Source organism: Pseudophryne corroboree, unplaced genomic scaffold (assembly GCF_028390025.1).
Source record: "Pseudophryne corroboree isolate aPseCor3 unplaced genomic scaffold, aPseCor3.hap2 scaffold_223, whole genome shotgun sequence".
Lineage (NCBI taxonomy): Eukaryota > Metazoa > Chordata > Amphibia > Anura > Myobatrachidae > Pseudophryne > Pseudophryne corroboree.
This window is the reverse complement of record NW_026968879.1, coordinates 500164-519228: the sequence shown is the minus strand read 5'-3', so window position 1 is coordinate 519228 and position 19065 is coordinate 500164. Positions and strand designations below refer to the sequence as shown.

The following is a 19065-nucleotide window of genomic DNA, read 5'->3' as shown; positions in this document are numbered from 1 at the left end:
CAATACAGCTTTTCCTTGCCGATATCTCTCTTTTGCAAAGAGATAGGCATTGGAAAATTCAGGGCTATTACGTGTAGATGAAGCACTAAAAGGAGGCTTTAAAATTTTCATTCTAGTGTCTTTCGTTTGGGAGAAAAATGTAAAAGTACAATGCAGCTTTTCCTTGCCGATATCTCTCTTTTGCAAAGAGATAGGCATTGGAAAATTCAGGGCTATAACGTGTAGATGAAGCACTAACAGGAGGCTTTAAAATTTTCATTCTAGTGTCTTTCGTTTGGGAGAAAAATGTAAAAGTACAATGCAGCTTTTCCTTGCCGATATCTCTCTTTTGCAAAGAGATAGGCATTGGAAAATTCAGGGCTATAACGTGTATATGAAGCACTAACAGGAGGCTTAAATAAAGATTTTCTTAATTCCTTACCTGTGTGCTAATTAGATATCACCTTGTTTTCACATTAAACAGACTTCCACATGAGAAAGCAGCAAGGATGCAGTGGCGTTAATGTTTCCTGGTGTCAACCTGTATTATTTCAGTAGATATTGAAATGAGGATGCATCTTGCTGCCTTTCCAATGAAGCAAGTTTAATTTAGTAATAGGTGAAAAACCATCCCTACAAATATGTTAATCAGATACTTGGCTTTGTGGACACTTTTCAGAGAACAAATTCGTTAGCATAAAAATAAAGCCAGAAAATGAAGAGCTGTTTAATCACTCAATTGGATTTTTCTGCCAGCATATTTCTTTTTCTCTGCAACCCACTGCTAAATTGTGCTTCCTAGCTGTTTTTTTTATAAAATCACTGATTCAAATCTAACTCTGATTACATCAGAGTAGGCCAGGTACCCTACACCATAAGAAGGGGGTTTGAAATTTTGACTTGTCTACTTAAAGATCACCAAAATCTGATAACAAGGTCAATTACATCCCTGCGTGGGATTGAACCACCAACCCTGTGATTAATAACCAAACACACCAACAGATTGCGCCACAGAGACACTTTACAAACGTACATACTGACAAAGGCTAATAAGCATTCATCTAGAACGTTTCCTAGAAAAACTTTAAAAAGTCAATAATCTGGAGAGTTTTTGTAAGATGTTTCTTCCATCAACCAACGAAGAAACACATTGGTACTTTCCCATGATGAGTGAGTGCTTCAGGATCTCTTGCACTTACATGTGCAGCAGAGTACTGCAATGGAAAAATGCTGGGCCCATAACCCAGAGGTAGGCAGATTGAAACTATCCTCTGCTATATGCATTTTTTTTTGTTAATTAAAGTAATCCAAAACTGGGATTGATATTTTTGCTCTTTTATTTTTACTTAAAGTGCAATAACTTTTACCTTTTTAATTTGTTTTAATAGTATATTGACAGTATTGTTTTCTTTCAAAAATCCACTTAATTTTCTTTACCCTATTATTAAAATGGTAATTGACAAAAACAAACTACATTGTCACCAGAAGAGCAATACAAAATGTACAAGTGATATATTAAAATCATCTTTCCAGCTTGAATTTCAATGATGCATTGGGGTAACGATTTTGTGAGAAACACCTTCACCCTTGAATAAAGATTTTCTTAATTCCTTACCTGTGTGCTAATTAGATATCACCTTGTTTTCACATTAAACAGACTTCAACATGCGAAAGCAGCAAGGATGCAGTGGCGTTAATGTTTCCTGGTGTCAACCTGTATTATTTCAGTAGACATTGAAATGAGGATGCATCTTGCTGCCTTTCCAATGAAGCAAGTTTAATTTAGTAATAGGTGAAAAACCATCCCTACAAAGGTGTTAATCAGAGACTTGGCTTTGTGGACACTTTTCAGAGAACAAATTTGTTAGCATAAAAATAAAGCCAGAAAATGAAGAGCTGTTTAATCACTCAATTGGATTTTTTTGCCAGCATATTTCTTTTTCTCTGCAACCCACTGCTAAATTGTGCTTCCTAGCTGTTTTTATAAAATCACTGAATCAAATCTAACTCTGATTACATCAGAGAAGGCCAGGTACCCTACACCATAACAGGGGGTTTGAAATTTTGACTTGTCTACTTAAAGATCACCAAAATCTGATAACAAGGTCAATTACGTCCCTGGGTGGGATTGAACCACCAACCTTTTGGTTAATAACCATACACACTAACTGATTGCGCCACAGCGACACTTTGCAAAAGTACATACTGACAAAGGCTAATAAGCATTCATCTAGAACGCTTCCTAGAAACATTTTAAAAAGTCAATAATGTGGAGAGTTTTTGTAAGATGTTTCTTCCATCAACCAATGAAGAAACACATTGGTACTTTCCCATGATAAGTGAGTGCTTCAGGACCTCTTGCACTTACATGTGCAGCAGAGTACTGTAATGGAAGCATGCTGGGTCCATAACCCAGAGGTAGGCAGATTGAAACTATCCTCTGCTATATGCATTTTTTTTTGTTAATTAAAGTAATCCAAAACTGGGATTGATATTTTTGCTCTTTTATTTTTACTTAAAGTACAATAACTTTTACCATTTTAATTTGTTTTAATAGTATATTGACAGTATTGTTTTCTTTCCAAAATCCAATTAATTTTCTTTACCCGATTATTAAAATGGTAATTGACAAAAACAAACTACATTGTCACCAGAAGAGCAATACAAAATGTACAAGTGATATATTAAAATCATCTTTCCAGCTTGAATTTCAATGATGCATTGGGGCAACGATTTTGTGAGAAACATCTTCACCCTTAAATAAAGATTTTCTTAATTCCTTACCTGTGTGCTAATTAGATATCACCTTGTTTTCACATTAAACAGACTTCCACATGAGAAAGCAGCAAGTTTGCAGTGGCGTTAATGTTTCCTGGTGTCAACCTGTATTATTTCTGTAGATATTGAAATGAGGATGCATCTTGCTGCCTTTCCAATGAAGCAAGTTTAATTTAGTAATAGGTGAAAAACCATCCCTACAAAGGTGTTAATCAGAGACTTGGCTTTGTGGACACTTTTCACAGAACAAATTTGTTAGCATAAAAATAAAGCCAGAAAATGAAGAGCTGTTTAATCACTCAATTGGATTTTTTTGCCAGCATATTTCTTTTTCTCTGCAACCCACTGCTAAATTGTGCTTCCTAGCTGTTTTTTATAAAATCACTGAATCAAATCTAACTCTGATTACATCAGAGAAGGCCAGGTACCCTACACCATAAGAGGGGGTTTGAAATTTTTACTTGTCTACATAAAGATCACCAAAATCTGATAACAAGGTCAATTACGTCCCTGGGTGGGATTGAACCACCAACTTTTTGGTTAATAGCCTTACACACTAACTGATTGCGCCACAGCGACACTTTGCAAAAGCATATACTGAAAAAGGCTAATAAGCATTCATCTAGAACGTTTCCTAGAAACATTTTAAAAAGTCAATAATGTGGAGAGTTTTTGTAAGATGTTTCTTCCATCAACCAATGAAGAAACACATTGGTACTTTCCCATGATGAGTGAGTGCTTCAGGATCTCTTGCACTTACATGTGCAGCAGAGTACTGTAATGGAAGCATGCTGGGTCCATAACCCAGAGGTAGGCAGATTGAAACTATCCTCTGCTATATGCATTTTTTTTGTTAATTAAAGTAATCCAAAACTGGGATTGACATTTTTGCTCTTTTATTTTTACTTAAAGTACAATAACTTTTACCATTTTAATTTGTTTTAATAGTATATTGACAGTATTGTTTTCTTTCAAAAATTCACTTAATTTTCTTTTCTGTGTGCTAATTAGATAGCACCTTGTTTTCACATTAAATAGACTTCCACATGAGAAAGCAGCAAGGATGCAGTGGCGTTAATGTTTCCTGGTGGTAGTGGGGGACTGTGTTTGTGCTTTCCTCTGGTCAGCTCTGGTAAAAGTCAGATTTCTTTGTCTCAGATCTTCCTCTAGCCTTGTTGTTCTTTCGAGAGTTCCCTTGTGCTGCCTCAGTTGGATCTCCTTCACTTGACAGGGGCGTACCCGAGCAGCGACCCTCCCCAGCACTAGCCCAACTCCTACTTACCTGCCAGGTGAGATACTATGATCATGAAGGTGCTTCTCCCAGGGCAAGGCTCACCCATTGCACTCTGGGTGTGCTGCTCCTGCGATTTCCCCAAATGTGGGAAACTTGACTGCATAATTTGTGTTTCCCCTGGTCGGCTCTCGTATAATTCAGATCTCTTTGTCTCAGGTCTCTCTCCAGCCTAGTTTGCTGTCTGTTTCCACTTCTCTTTTCTTAAACCGCTCCCTTCTATGTCCTTGCGCACCTTAATTAAATCTAACTCTGATTACGTCAGAGAAGGCCAGGTACCCTACACCATAAGAGGGGGTTTGAAATTTTGACTTGTCTACTTAAAGATCACCAAAATCTGATCACAAGGTCAATTACATCACTGGGTGGGAACCTTTTGGTTAATAGCCCATGTAAGTGCAAGAGATCCTGAAGCACTCACTCATCATGGGAAAGTACCAATGTGTTTCTTACAAAAATTCTCCAGATTATTGACTTTTTAAAGTTTTTCTAGGAAACGTTCTAGATGAATGCTTATTAGCCTTTGTCAGTATGTACTTTTGCAAAGTGTCGCTGTGGCACAATCAGTCAGTGTGTATGGCTATTAACCTAAAGGTTGGTGATTCAATCCCACCCAGGGACGTAATTGACCTTGTTATCAGATTTTGGTGATCTTTAAGTAGACAAGTCAAAATTTCAAACCCCCTCTTATGGTGTAGGGTACCCGGCCTTCTCTGATGTAATCAGAGTTAGATTTGATTAAGTGATTTTATAAAAAACAGCTAGGAAGCACAATTTAGCAGTGGGTTGCAGAGAAAAAAAATTATGCTGGCAGAAAAGTCCAATTGAGTGATTAAACAGCTCTTCATTTTCTGATTTTATGTTTATGCTAACAAATTTGCTCTCTGAAAAGTGTCCACAAAGCCAAGTCTCTGATTAACACCTTTGTAGGAATGATTATCCACCTATTACTGAATTAAACTTGCTTCATTGGAAAGGAAGCAAGATGCATCCTCATTTCAATGTCTACTGAAATAATACAGGTTGACACCAGGAAACATAAACGTCACTGCATCCTTGCTGCTTCCTCATGGGGAAGTCTGTTTAATGTGAAAACAAGGTGATATCTAATCAGCACACAGGTAAGGAATTAAGAAAATCTTTCTTTATGGGTGAAGATGTTTCTCACAAAATTGTTGCACCAAGGCATCATTGAAATTAAAGCTGGAAAGATGATTTTAATATATCACTTGTATATTTTGTACTGCTCTTCTGGTGACAATGTAGTTTGTTTTTGTCAATTACCATTTTAATAATAGGGTAAAGAAAATTAAGTGGATTTTTGAAAGAAAACAATACTGTCAATATACTATTAAAACAAATTAAAATGGTAAAAGTTATTGTACTTTAAGTAAAAATAAAAGAGCAAAAATATCAATCCCAGTTTTGGATTACTTTAATTAACAAAAAACAATGCATATAGCAGAGGATAGTTTCAATCTGCCTACCTCTGGGTTATGGACCCAGCATGCTTCCATTACAGTACTCTGCTGCACATGTAAGTGCAAGAGATCCTGAAGCACTCACTCATCATGGGAAAGTACCAATGTGTTTCTTCATTGGTTGATGGAAGAAACATCTTACAAAAACTCTCCAGATTATTGACTTTTTAAAGTTTTTCTAGGAAACGTTCTAGATGAATGCTTATTAGCCTTTGTCAGTATGTACTTTCGCAAAGTGTCTCTGAGGCACAAACAGTTAGCGTGTTCAGTTGTTAACCAAAAGGTTGGTGGTTCAATCCCACCTAGGGACGTAATTGACCTTGTTATCAGATTTTGGTGATCTTTAAGTAGACAAGTCAAAATTTCGAAAACCCCTGTTATGGAGTAGGGTACCTGGCCTTCTCTGATGTAATCAGAGTTAGATTTGATTAAGTGATTTTATAAAAAAAACAGCCACGAAGCACAATTTAGCAGTGGGTTGCAGAGAAAAAGAAATATGCTGGCAGAAAAATCCAATTGAGTGATTAAACAGCTCTTCATTTTCTGGCTTTATTTTTATGCTAACAAATTTGTGCTCTGAAAAGTGTCCACAAAGCCAAGTATCTTATTAACACCTTTGTAGGGATGGTTTTTCACCTATTATTAAATTAAACTTGCTTCATTGGAAAGGCAGCAAGTGATGTCATCCAAGCAGTGGGTCAAGGTTGGCTTCAAACCTCGTCTGCTTATGAAAAGAGAAAAGGGGTATGCAGGGCATGGCGGCCTTTTGCGGTGCTTGGATGACCCCTAGTTCGCATTAAATAATGCAGTCGAGTTTCCCACATTTGGGGAAATCACAGGGGTCAGCATACCCAGAATGCAATGAATGAACCGCACCCTGGGAGAACAGTCTTCATGACCATGGTATCTCCTATGCAAAATAAGTATGATTTGGGATAGGGCTGGGGAGGGCCGCTGCTCAGGCACATCTCTGTCAAGTAAAGGAGATTCAACTGAGGCAGCACAAGGGAACTCTCATCTGGGGACAACAACTGCAGGGAGAACACATATTTTCAGATGAACATGGGAGGGCAGAAGGCTGCCTAATACTGAAGCACCCCCAAACAACAAACCAAATGCAACAACTAGTGCAAGCATTCCTGGGGGAAGGCCTGCAGCAGATGGATTTGCATATGGCGATGTCATCCAAGCAGTGGGTCAAAGTTGGCTTCAACCCTCGTCTGCATATGAAAAGAGAAAAGGGGCGTGCAGGGCATGGCGGCCTTTTGTGGCACTTGGATGACCCCTAGTTCGCATTAAACACCTCCACCCTCTGTCGGTGTGGGGCTCATGTTGGCTATGCCCCAGCCCCTGAAGGATTCAAGCTGATTTCTTGCAGCAGCTGGGCACTGTAACAGCTCCAGAGCTGCTCTGTAAGGCAAGTAAAAGGGTGTGGGCCCTGCAGCACTACCTGTAGTTCGCATTGTGCAAGACCCCTAGTTCGCATTAAACACCCCCACCCTCCTTCGGTGTGGGGCTCATGTTGGCCATGCCCCAGCCCCTGAAGCATTCACGCTGATTTCTTGCAGCAGCTGGGCACTGTAACAGCTCAAGAGCTGCTCTGTAAGGCAAGTAAAAGGGTGTGGGCCCTGCAGCACTACCTGTAGTTTGCATTGTGCATTGGAAGGCACAAAGTAAGCAGACGGGAGGAGAAGTCAGGATAGTGCACAAGGGTATAGACGGGAGGGGATCAAGAAAAAAGAAGTGGAAACAGACAGCAAACTAGGCTTCCAATGCACAATGCAAACAACAGGTAGTGCTGCAGGGCCCACACCCTTTTACTTGCCTTACAGAGCAGCTCTGGAGCTGTTTAATCACTCAATTGGATTTTTCTGCCAGCATAATTTTTCTCTTACGTCCTAGAGGATGCTGGGGACTCCGTAAGGACCATGGGGGATAGACGGGCTCCGCAGGAGACATGGGCACTTTAAGAAAGACTTTAGATCTGGGTGTGCACTGGCTCCTCCCTCTATGCCCCTCCTCCAGACCTCAGTTTACTACTGTGCCCAGAGGAGACTGGGTGCTTTTCAGGGAGCTCTCCTGAGTTTCCTGACAGAAAGTATATTTGTTAGATTTTTTTATTTTCAGGGAGCCTGCTGGCAACAGACTCCCTGCATCGAGGGGCGGAGGGGAGAGATGCACACCTACTTCTGTGAGTTGATAGGCTCTGCTTCTTAGGCTACTGTACAGCATTAGCTCCAGAGGGATCGGTACGCAGGTCTCACCCTCGCCGTCCGTCCCAGAGCCGCGCCGCCGTCCCCCTCGCAGAGCCGGAAGATAGAAGCCGGGTGAGTATGAGAAGAAAAGAAGACTTCAGAGGCGGCGGAAGACTTCATGATCTTCACTGAGGTAACGCACAGCAGTAAAGCTGTGCTCCATTGCTCCCATACACCTCACACACGGCAGTCAGTGTAAGGGTGAAGGGCGCAGGGGGGACGCCCTGGGCAGCAATATAGACCTCTCTTTGGCAAAATAAATATATATGCAGCTAGGCACTGTATATATATATAAGAGCCCCCGCCATTTTTTTATGGGGGGGGCTATTTGAGCGGGACAGAAGCCCGTCGCTGAGGGGGTGGGGCTTCTCCCTCAGCACTCCCCAGCGCCATTTTCTCCACAGCACCGCTGAGGGGAAGCTCCATGGACTCTCCCCTGCTTATACCACGGTAGAAAGAGGGTCTTAAAGAAGAGGGGGCACATAATTAGGCGCATATATATATGGAAATACAGCGCTACTGGGTAAACATAAAATTATTGTGTTTTTTTCCTGGGTCATATAGCGCTGGGGTGTGTGCTGGCATACTCTCTCTCTCTGTCTCTCCAAAGGGCCTTGTTGGGGAACTGTCCTCAGATAAGAGGATTCCCTGAGTGTATGGTGTGTCGGTACACGTGTGTCGACATGTCTGAGGTAGAAGGCTCTCCTAGAGAGGAGCAGGAGCAAATTAATGTGGTGTCTCCATCGACAACGCCGACACCTGACTGGATGGATATGTGGAATGTTTTAAGTGCTAATGTAAACTTATTACACAAGAGATTAGACAAAGCTGAAGCTAGGGAACAGTCAGGGAGTCAACCCATGCCTGTCCCTATGTCGCAGGGACCTTCGGGGTCTCAAAAGCGCCCACTATCCCAAATAGTTGACACAGATACCGACACAGATTCTGACTCCAGTGTCGACTACGATGATGCAAAGTTACAGCCAAAATTGGCTAAATGTATTCGATATATGATTATTGCAATAAAAGATGTTTTGCACATCACAGAGTCCCCTGTCCCTGACACGAGGGTACACATGTATAAGGGAAAGAAACCTGAGATAACCTTTCCCCCCTCACATGAGTTGAACGAATTATGTGAAAAAGCTTGGGAATCTCCAGACAAAAAGCTGCAGATTCCCAAAAGGATTCTTATGGCGTATCCTTTCCCGCCAATGGACAGGATACGGTGGGAATCCTCCCCTAGGGTGGATAAAGCATTGACACGCTTATCCAAAAAGGTAGCGCTGCCATCCCAGGATACGGCTACCATCAGGGACCCTGCTGACCGCAAGCAGGAGGTTACCCTAAAGTCCATTTACACACATTCTGGTACCTTACTCAGACCGGCAATTGCGTCGGCCGGGGTTGTAGCGCGGTGGCAGCATGGACAGATACCTTATCAGCAGAGATTGAGACCCTAGATAAGGATGCTATGTTATTGACCATAGGGCATATAAAAGATGCTGTCCTATATATGAGAGATGCTCAAAGTGACATTAGTCTACTGGGTTCTAGAATAAACGCTATGTCGATTTCTGCTAGACGAGTCCTATGGACCCGGCAATGGACAGGTGATGCCGACTCAAAAAGGCATATGGAGGTTTTACCTTACAGGGGTGAGGAATTGTTTGGGAAAGGTCTCTCGGACCTAGTCTCCACAGCTACAGCTGGTAAATCAAATTTTTTGCCTTATATTCCCTCACAGCCTAAGAAAGCACCACATTATCAAATGCAGTCCTTTCGATCACAGAGAAACAAGAAAGTACGAGGTGCGTCCTTTCTTGCCAGAGGTAAGGGCAGAGGGAAGAAGCTGCACAACACAGCTAGTTCCCAGGAACAGAAGTCCTCCCCGGCCTCTACAAAATCCACCGCATGACGCTGGGGCTCCGCTAAAGGAGTCCGCCCAGTTGAGGGCACGTCTTCGAGTTTTCAGCCACATCTGGGTTCATTCGCAGGTGGATCCCTAGGCAATAGAAATTGTTTCTCAGGGTTACAAGCTGAAATTCGAAGAGGTGCCTCCTCGCCGGTTTTTCAAATCGGCCCTACCATCTTCTCCCCAGGAAAGGGAGATAGTATTAAATGCAATTCACAAATTGTATCTTCAACATATGCAGATGAGGGTTCCAGCCAACTTTGGCCCACTGCTTGGATGACATCACCGTATGTAAATCCGTCTTCTGCAGACCTTCTCCCAGGAATGCTTGTACTAGTTGTTGCATTTGGTTTGTTGTTTGGGCGTGCTTCAGTATTAGGCAGCCTTCTGCCCTCCCATGTTCATCTGAAAATATGTGTTCTCCCGGCAGTTGTTGTCCCCAGATGAGAGTTCCCTTGTGCTGCCTCAGTTGAATCTCCTTTACTTGACAGAGATGTGCCTGAGCAGCGGCCCTCCCCAGCCCTATCTCAAATCATACTTATTTTGCATAGGAGATACCATGGTCATAAAGATTGTTCTCCCAGGGTGAGGTTCATTCATTGCATTCTGGGTATGCTGACCCCTGTGATTTCCCCAAATGTGGGAAACTCAACTGCATTATTTGTGGTAGTGGGGCACTGTGTTTGTGTTTTCCTCTTGTCAGCTCTGGTAAAAGTCAGATTTCTTTGTCTCAGATCTTCCTCTAGCCTTGTTCTTCTTTCGAGAGTTCCATTGTGCTGCCTCAGTTTGATCTCCTTCACTTGACAGGGGGGTACCCGAGCAGCGACCCTCCCCAGCTCTAGCCCAACTCCTACATACCTGCCAGGTGAGATACTATGATCATGAAGGTGCTTCTCCCAGGGCAAGGCTCACCCATTGCACTCTGGGTGTGCTGCTCCTGCGATTTCCCCAAATGTGGGAAACTTGACTGCATAATTTGTGTTTCCCCTGGTCGGCTCTCGTATAATTCAGATCTCTTTGTCTCAGGTCTCTCTCCAGCCTAGTTTGCTGTCTGTTTCCACTTCTGTTTTCTTGAGCCGCTCCCTTCTATGCCCTTGCGCACTATCCTGACTTCTCCCGTCTGCTTACTTTGTGCCTTCCAACGCACAATGCGAACTACAGGTAGTGCTGCAGGGCCCACACCCTTTTACTTGCCGTACAGAGCAGCTCTGGAGCTGTTACAGTGCCCAGCTGCTGCAAGAAATCAGCTTGAATGCTTCAGGGGCTGGGGCATAGCCAACATGAGCCCCACACCGAAGGAGGGTGGAGGTATTTAATGCGAACTAGGGGTCATCCAAGCACCGCAAAAGGCCGCCATGCCCTGCATAACCCTTTTCTCTTTTCATATGCAGATGAGGGTTCCAGCCAACTTTGGCCCACTGCTTGGATGACATCACCGTATGCAAATCCGTCTTCTGCAGACCTTCTCCCAGGAATGCTTTTACTAGTTGTTACATTTGGTTTGTTGTTTGGGGGTGCTTCAGTATTAGGCAGCCTTCTGCCCTCCCATGTTCATCTGAAAATATGTGTTCTCCCTGCAGTTGTTGTCCCCAGATGAGAGTTCCCTTGTGCTGCCTCAGTTGAATCTCCTTTACTTGACAGAGATGTGCCTGAGCAGCGGCCCTCCCCAGCCCTATCCCAAATCATACTTATTTTGCATAGGAGTTTCCATGGTCATGAAGATTGTTCTCCCAGGGTGAGGTTCATTCATTGCATTCTGGGTATGCTGACCCCTGTGATTTCCCCAAATGTGGGAAACTCGACTGCATTAATTGTGGTAGTGGGGGACTGTGTTTGTGCTTTCCTCTGGTCAGCTCTGGTAAAAGACAAATTTCTTTGTCTCAGATCTTCCTCTAGCCTTGTTCTTTTTTCGAGAGTTTCCTTGTGCTGCCTCAGTTGGATCTCCTTCACTTGACAGGGGGGTGCCCGAGCAGCGACCCTCCCCATCTCTAGCCCAACTCCTACTTACCTGCCAGGTGAGATACTATGATCATGAAGGTGCTTCTCCCAGGGCAAGGCTCACCCATTGCACTCTGGGTGTGCTGCTCCTACGATTTCCCCAAATGTGGGACACTTGACTGCATAATTTGTGTTTCCTCTAGTCGGCTACTCGTATAATTCAGATCTCTTTGTCTCAGGTCTCTCTCCAGCCTAGTTTGCTGTCTGTTTCCACTTCTCTTTTCTTGAGCCGCTGCCTTCTATGCCCTTGTGCACTCTCCTGACTTCTCCTGTCTGCTTACTTTGTGCCTTCCAACGCACAATGCAAACTACAGGTAGTGCTGCAGGGCCCACACCCTTTTACTTGCCTTTCAGAGCAGCTCTGGAGCTGTTACAGTGCCCAGCTGCTGCAAGAAATCAGCTTGAATGCTTCAGGGGCTGGGGCATAGCCAACATGAGCCCCACACCGACGGAGGGTGGAGGTGTTTAATGCGAACTAAGGGTCATCCAAGCGCCGCAAAAGGCCGCCATGCCCTGCATACCCCTTTTCTCTTTTCATATGCAGATGAGGGTTCCAGCCAACTTTGGCCCACTGCTTGGATGACATCACCGTATGCAAATCCGTCTTCTGCAGACCTTCCCCCAGGAATGCTTGTACTAGTTGTTGCATTTGGTTTGTTGTTTGGGGTGCATTAGGCAGCCTTCTGCTCTCCCATGTTCATCTGAAAATATGTGTTCTCCCTGCAGTTGTTGTCCCCAGATGAGAGTTCCCTTGTGCTGCCTCAGTTGAATCTCCTTTACTTGACAGAGATGTGCCTGAGCAGCGGCCCTCCCCAGCCCTATCCCAAATCATACTTATTTTGCATAGGAGATACCATGGTCATGAAGATTGTTCTCCCAGGGTGAGGTTCATTCATTGCATTCTGGGTATGCTGACCCCTGTGATTTCCCCAAATGTGGGAAACTCGACTGCATTATTTGTGGTAGTGGGGGACTGTGTTTGTGCTTTCCTCTGGTCAGCTCTGGTAAAAGTCAGATTTCTTTGTCTCAGATCTTCCTCTAGCCTTGTTTTTTTTCGAGAGTTTCCTTGTGCTGCCTCAGTTGGATCTCCTTCACTTGACAGGGGGGTATCCGAGCAGCGACCCTCCCCAGCTCAAGCCCAACTCCTACTTACCTGCCAAGTGAGATACTATGATCAGGAAGGTGCTTCTACCAGGGCAAGGCTCACCCATTGCACTCTGGGTGTGCTGCTCCTACGATTTCCCCAAATGTGGGACACTTGACTGCATAATTTGTGTTTCCTCTGGTCGGCTACTCGTATAATTCAGATCTCTTTGTCTCAGGTCTCTCTCCAGCCTAGTTTGCTGTCTGTTTCCACTTCTCTTTTCTTGAGCCCCTGCCTTCTATGCCCTTGTGCACTCTCCTGACTTCTCCTGTCTGCTTACTTTGTGCCTTCCAACGCACAATGCAAACTACAGGTAGTGCTGCAGGGCCAACACCCTTTTACTTGCCTTACAGAGCAGCTCTGGAGCTGTTACAGTGCCCAGCTGCTGCAAGAAATCAGCTTGAATGCTTCAGGGGCTGGGGCATAGCCAACATGAGCAGCAAGATGCAGCACTGGACTATTAGTAATGTACTGTTGTATGCTGAGCACCACAATGCAGCACAAGACAATGAGCAGTGATACTGAGCACTGATGAGGATACTACAGAGAACTGACACTGAGCAGGAGAGACACACTACTAGTATTACTGAGCAGCAATAAGTAACCACTGATACTGGGCACTGATATTGAGATTTCCACTGAGAGAACATAGCCACGTCCTCTCCGCTCTCTCTTCAATGCACGAGTAAAAATGGCGGCAATGCGCAGCTCTTTATATGGAATCCGAATCTCGCGAGAATCCGACAGCGGGATGAAGACATTTTCCCTTGTTCAGGTTTTCCGAGTCAGGCGGGAACAACCGAGCCTGCCTCGGACCAGTGTAAACCACGTGGAGTTCATCGGGAATTCGGTTCTCGGAGAACCGAACCCGCTCCTCTATATATACTATATTACTATGTTACTGTAGTATACAGAACACCACAATGCAATGAGCAGTGATAGTGAGCACTGATGAGGATACTAGAACTGACACTGAGCAGCAAGATGCAGCACTGGACTATTAGTAATGTACTGTAGTATGCTGAGCACCACAATGCAGCACAAGACAATGAGCAGTGATACTGAGCACTGATGAGGATACTACTGAGAACTGACACTGAGCAGGAGAGACACACTACTAGTATTACTGAGCAGCAATAAGTAACCACTGATACTGAGCACTGATATTGAGATTTCCACTGAGAGAACATAGCCACGTCCTCTCCGCTCTCTCTTCAATGCACGAGTAAAAATGGCAGCAACGCGCAGCTCTTTATATGTTACAGTGCCCAGCTGCTGCAAGAAATCAGCTTGAATGCTTCAGGGGATGGGGCATGGCCAACATGAGCCCCACACCAAAGGAGGGTGGGGGTGTTTAATGCAAACTAGGGGTCATCCAAGCACTGCAAAAGGCCGCCATGCCCTGCATGCCCCTTTTCTCTATGGAATCCGAATCAGCATGAATGCTTCAGGGGATGGGGCATGGCCAACATGAGCCCCACACCAAAGGAGGGTGGGGGTGTTTAATGCGAACTAGGGGTCATCCAAGCACTGCAAAAGGCCGCCATGCCCTGCATGCCCCTTTTCTCTTTTTATATGCAGATGAGGGTTCCAGCCAACTTTGGCCCACTGCTTGGATGACATCACCGTATGCAAATCCTTCTGCTGCAGACCTTCCCCCAGGAATGCTTGTACTAGTTGTTGGATATGGTTTGATATTTGATGGTGCTTCAGTATTAGGCAGCCTTCCGCCCTCCCATGTTCATCTGAAAAGATGTGGTCTCCCTGCAGTTGTTGTCCCCAGACGAGAGTTCCCTTGTGCTTCCTCAGTTGAATCTCCTTAACTTGACGGGGGAGGGGCTGCCCGAGCTGCCACCCTCCCCAGCCCTATCCCAACTCATACTTATTTTACATATTAGATCTCTTGATCATGAAGATTGTTCTCACAGGGTGAGGTTCATCCATTATATTTTAAAATAGGAAGGTACAAATTACATATTTGAATTGCATCTATGTGCTGGATTCAAATGTCCCCCCCCCTTCCTTTCTCAATTGTGCCCGTCAGCAGCTATTCTAAGGTTGCTGCCAATGGGTGTGACACATTCATTTCTTCTGTGGGGTACACTGGACTCCACAAGGATTCACATTGGGGTGTAGAGTAGGATCTTGATCTGAGGCACCAACCGGCTCAAAGCTTTTGACTGTTCCCAAGAAGCTCAGTGCATTCTCCTCTATAACCCCGCTTCCATGAACAGGGAGCTCAGTTTGTAGTTGGTGCCTTCAGTAGCAGGCCAATTAACAGGGGCCTGCCTCAGGCAGCCTATTCTTAGCTATTAATTTTGACAAGAAAAGAAGAACTTGTTTTATGAGAATCTACAAGGGCTGCAGCAGGCTAGGTCTAATAGACATCTTTACTGCAGCTTCATCACTCCCAGCGGCGCTGTATACTCCCGTGCCCTGGTTGCTGGGTCACTGCAGCGGAGGCTCCGGTTTCATCCTAAGGTCAGTCACACACACACCACCCTTCCGGATCACGAGGCCGCTGATGAAGGGGAGCGAGGCCGTAGGGGGTGGGCCGTGTGCGCACTGCGGTGGACACTGATTACTGGGCAGCCGCTCCACTAGCCACCAGGTACAGTTAAGGAGCACAGGTCTGGGGGTTTTTCTCCTATATTAACCCAATTTTGTACTGCCCGCAGCGCATTGTGATAGGTAATAGGGCCTGATTCAGGTTGGATTGCAATCACAATAAGCGATCCAACTGCAAAAATTGCTAAGAGCATACGCATGTGCCTGCATTTTCTGCGGCACCCCGCAGAGAATGTGATCGCCTCTGCCTGTCAATCGGGGCGGGGAAGGGGGGGAGAGGTGGGTCAGCAACACTCCATTTCCAAGTCAGGGATGGAGCGGTGCGGGGGCAAGGCTTCAAAATGGGGTCTGCAACGGAGGAGACACAGGGGGCGTGGTCACAGCGGCTGTATGACATCACATTCAGCCGCTGTGATCACAAAAATGGTGGCGGCTTCCTGCGCGCACATACAGTCTGCACCAGCAGGAGCCTACACCATTTTTTATGATCACGCTGAACTGCAGTGCGACTGCAATTACAGCATGGTCAAGAAGGGAGGCGTCATGCTGGGTGGCCATGCCCTGTCACTATGCAGGAGCCAGCACCGCTCACACACTAGTCCCCGGGTGCAGCCCCCAACCCCCGGGACACCCGGAGCAACAAAATGTAGATTCAGGCCACCAGGCCACGCCCCTACCTATGAAACCATGCCTCCTTTTTACCATTGCGCTGCTTATCTGCGCGCACTGCATTACAATCTCCCTCGCCACCTCTCTGGGTGTCACCAGTGATAGTGACACCTCTGCCATGCTTGTAGCAGCTGGTCCTAAGATCTACGCCTCACACCCTGAGTGTTTGCCCTTGTGACTTGTTGATCATCATAGCGAAGCAGATGCTTACAGAAAACTGCAGGGGCTTAGATTGAAAATAAAAAAAATTGATGGGTATAAGGTAGAGAGGAGCGGGTTCGGTTCTCCGAGAACCGAATTCCCCACGAACTCCACGTGGTTTACACTGGTCCGAGGCAGGCTCAGTTGTTCCCGCCTGACTCGGAAAACCTGAACAAGGGAAAATGTCATCATCCCGCTGTCGGATTCTTGCGAGATTCGGATTCCATAGAGAAAAGGGGCATGCAGGGCATGGCGGCCTTTTGCAGTGCTTGGATGACCCCTTGTTCGCATTAAACACCCCCACCCTCCTTTGGTGTGGGGCTCATGTTGGCCATGCCCCATCCCCTGAAGCATTCAAGCTGATTTCTTGCAGCAGCTGGGCACTGTAACAGCTCCAGAGCTGCTCTGTAAGGCAAGTAAAAGGGTGTGGGCCCTGCAGCACCACCTGTAGTTCGCATTGTGCGTTGGAAGGCACAAAGTAAGCAGACGGGAGGAGAAGTCAGGATAGTACACAAGGGCATCCTTTTCTCTTAGTCCGTAGAGGATGCTGGGGTCACATTAAGAACCATGGGGTATAGACGGGATCCGCAAGAGACATGGGCACTTTAAGACTTTCAAAGGGTGTGAACTGGCTCCTCCCTCTATGCCCCTCCTCCAGACTCCAGTTATAGGAACTGTGCCCAGGGAGACAGACATTTCGAGGAAAGGATTTATAGTTAAACTAAGGTGAGCATCTTACCAGCTCACACCTTAAGCATGCCGCAGAACGTGGCATTCAACAGAACACAAGCCAACGGCATGAACAATTGCAGCAAAAAGCTGACCAGAACCGTAACACAACATGTGTATAACCACAAGTAATAACTGCAGACACAGTATGGACTGGGACGGGTGCCCAGCATCCTCTACGTACTAAGAGAAAAGGATTTACCGGTAGGTATTAAAATCCTATTTTCTCATACGACCTAGAGGATGCTGGGGTCACATTAAGAACCATGGGGTTATACCAAAGCTCTTGAACGGGTGAGAGAGTGCGTACGACTCTACAGCACCGAATGACCCAACTTGAGGTTATCATCAGCCAAGGTATCAAACTTGTAAAACTTAGCAAAAGTGTTTACTAAATAGCTGCTCGGCAAAGTTGCAATGCCGAGACTCCCCGACCAGCTGCCCAGGATGAACCCACCTTTCTAGTAGAATGGGTCTTCACCTAATTCAGTAACGGCAATCCTGCCGTGGAATGAGCATGCTGAATCTTACCACAGATCCAGCGCATAATGGTCTGCATGGAAGCAGGACACCCAATCATGTTGGGAGCATACAGGACAAACAGAGCCTCTGTTTTCCTAATCTGAACCGTTCTGGTGACATAAATTTTCAAAGTTCTGACCACAGCCAGAGACTTTGACTCAACGAAGGTGTCAGTGGCCAAAGGCACCATGTGGAAAGATGAACCACCTTCGGCAGAAATTGTTGACGTGTCCTCAATTCTGCTCTATCTTCATGAAAGATCAAATAAAGGCTCTTGTGATACTGCATGGTTTGTACTGTTTTCCATGTGCTCCCAGATCTTTCAAGCAAGTAGCATGGTCAAGAAAGTTCTGTTTGAAAAGAAACAAACATTTACTGTCATTGTTATGCAAATAAACTTACATTAAAGCTAACAAGAAAGCAGACTCGTTCTGTCTTTAAACTGATAAAAGAAACCCCAATAATATGGGGCATGCAAAAATTGAGATAAAACTCAGTTTTGCTCCTCTCCACGGAAATCTTTAATAAAAGGCGAAATATTTGTTAGTTCTGAAGAGAAACCAGAGCATGACCAAGATTCCACCTGTCGCCTGAGTGCCATGCCAGCAGTTCTCATTCAGCTCAAAGTGAGCACCCAATTTGAATGAAAGAAAGCAGATTTCTCACCAGGCTTCCCCTTGCTATAAACATGGTTTGTACTCTTTTCCATGTGCTCCCAGATCTTTCAAACAATTAGTGTGGTCAAGAAAGTTCTGTTTGAAAAGAAACAAACATTTACTGTAATTTCTATGCAAATGAGCTTACATTAAAGCACACTCGTTCTATCTTTAAACCAATAAAATAAAACCCCAATAAGATGGGGCATGCAAAAATTGAGATAAAACTCAGTTTTGCTCCTCTCCACGGAAATCTTTAGTAAAAGGCGAAAGATTTGTTCGTTCTGAAGAGAAACCACAGCATGACCAAGATTCTACCTGTCGCCTGAGTGCCATGCCAGCAGTCCTCATTCAGCTCAAAGTGAGCACCCAATTTGAAAGAAAGAAAGCAGATTTCTCACCAGGCTTCCCCTTGCTATAAACATGGTTTGTACTCTTTTCCATGTGCTCCCAGATCTTTCAAGCAATTAGTATAGTCAAGAAAGTTCTGTTTGAAAAGAAACAAACATTTACTGTCATTTCTACGCAAATGAGCTTACATTAAAGCACACTCGTTCTATCTTTAAACTGATAAAAGAAACCCCAATAAGACGGGGCATGCAAAAATTGAGATAAAACTCAGTTTTGCTCCTCTCCACGGAAATCTTTAGTAAAAGGCGAAAGATTTGTTCGTTCTGAAGAGAAACCAGAGCATGACCAAGATTCCACCTGTCGCCTGAGTGCCATGCCAGCAGTCCTCATTCAGCTCAAAGTGAGCACCCAATTTGAAAGAAAGAAAGCAGATTTCTCACCAGGCTTCCCCTTGCTATAAGCATGGTTTGTACTCTTTTCCATGTGCTCCCAGATCTTTCAAGCAATTAGTATGGTCAAGAAAGTTCT

At 44.8% G+C, this 19065-nt stretch overlaps 10 non-coding genes and 1 pseudogene across 10 annotated transcripts; 7 read left to right on the top strand and 4 right to left on the bottom strand.

The window, feature by feature from the left end:
- Positions 1 to 4031: 4031 nt before the first annotated feature.
- On the top strand, positions 4032 to 4194 carry LOC135008728 (U1 spliceosomal RNA). The gene has a single exon (XR_010208378.1). It is a non-coding gene; the product is annotated as a U1 spliceosomal RNA (small nuclear RNA).
- Positions 4195 to 6277: 2083 nt separating this feature from the next.
- Positions 6278 to 6456, bottom strand: LOC135008890 (U1 spliceosomal RNA; annotated as a pseudogene).
- A 3777-nt stretch (positions 6457 to 10233) lies between these two features.
- Positions 10234 to 10397, top strand: LOC135008603 (U1 spliceosomal RNA). The gene has a single exon (XR_010208257.1). It is a non-coding gene; the product is annotated as a U1 spliceosomal RNA (small nuclear RNA).
- Positions 10398 to 10549: 152 nt separating this feature from the next.
- Positions 10550 to 10712, top strand: LOC135008786 (U1 spliceosomal RNA). The gene has a single exon (XR_010208433.1). It is a non-coding gene; the product is annotated as a U1 spliceosomal RNA (small nuclear RNA).
- A 671-nt stretch (positions 10713 to 11383) lies between these two features.
- LOC135008616 (U1 spliceosomal RNA) lies at positions 11384 to 11547 on the top strand. The gene has a single exon (XR_010208269.1). It is a non-coding gene; the product is annotated as a U1 spliceosomal RNA (small nuclear RNA).
- A 152-nt stretch (positions 11548 to 11699) lies between these two features.
- On the top strand, positions 11700 to 11863 carry LOC135008796 (U1 spliceosomal RNA). Its single transcript, XR_010208442.1, has one exon. It is a non-coding gene; the product is annotated as a U1 spliceosomal RNA (small nuclear RNA).
- Positions 11864 to 12527: 664 nt separating this feature from the next.
- Positions 12528 to 12691, top strand: LOC135008742 (U1 spliceosomal RNA). Its single transcript, XR_010208391.1, has one exon. It is a non-coding gene; the product is annotated as a U1 spliceosomal RNA (small nuclear RNA).
- Positions 12692 to 12842: 151 nt separating this feature from the next.
- On the top strand, positions 12843 to 13006 carry LOC135008875 (U1 spliceosomal RNA). The gene has a single exon (XR_010208488.1). It is a non-coding gene; the product is annotated as a U1 spliceosomal RNA (small nuclear RNA).
- Positions 13007 to 17983: 4977 nt separating this feature from the next.
- Positions 17984 to 18099, bottom strand: LOC135008954 (U5 spliceosomal RNA). The gene has a single exon (XR_010208554.1). It is a non-coding gene; the product is annotated as a U5 spliceosomal RNA (small nuclear RNA).
- Positions 18100 to 18374: 275 nt separating this feature from the next.
- On the bottom strand, positions 18375 to 18490 carry LOC135008934 (U5 spliceosomal RNA). The gene has a single exon (XR_010208535.1). It is a non-coding gene; the product is annotated as a U5 spliceosomal RNA (small nuclear RNA).
- Positions 18491 to 18764: 274 nt separating this feature from the next.
- LOC135008917 (U5 spliceosomal RNA) lies at positions 18765 to 18880 on the bottom strand. The gene has a single exon (XR_010208519.1). It is a non-coding gene; the product is annotated as a U5 spliceosomal RNA (small nuclear RNA).
- Between the last annotated feature and the right edge of the window lie 185 nt (positions 18881 to 19065).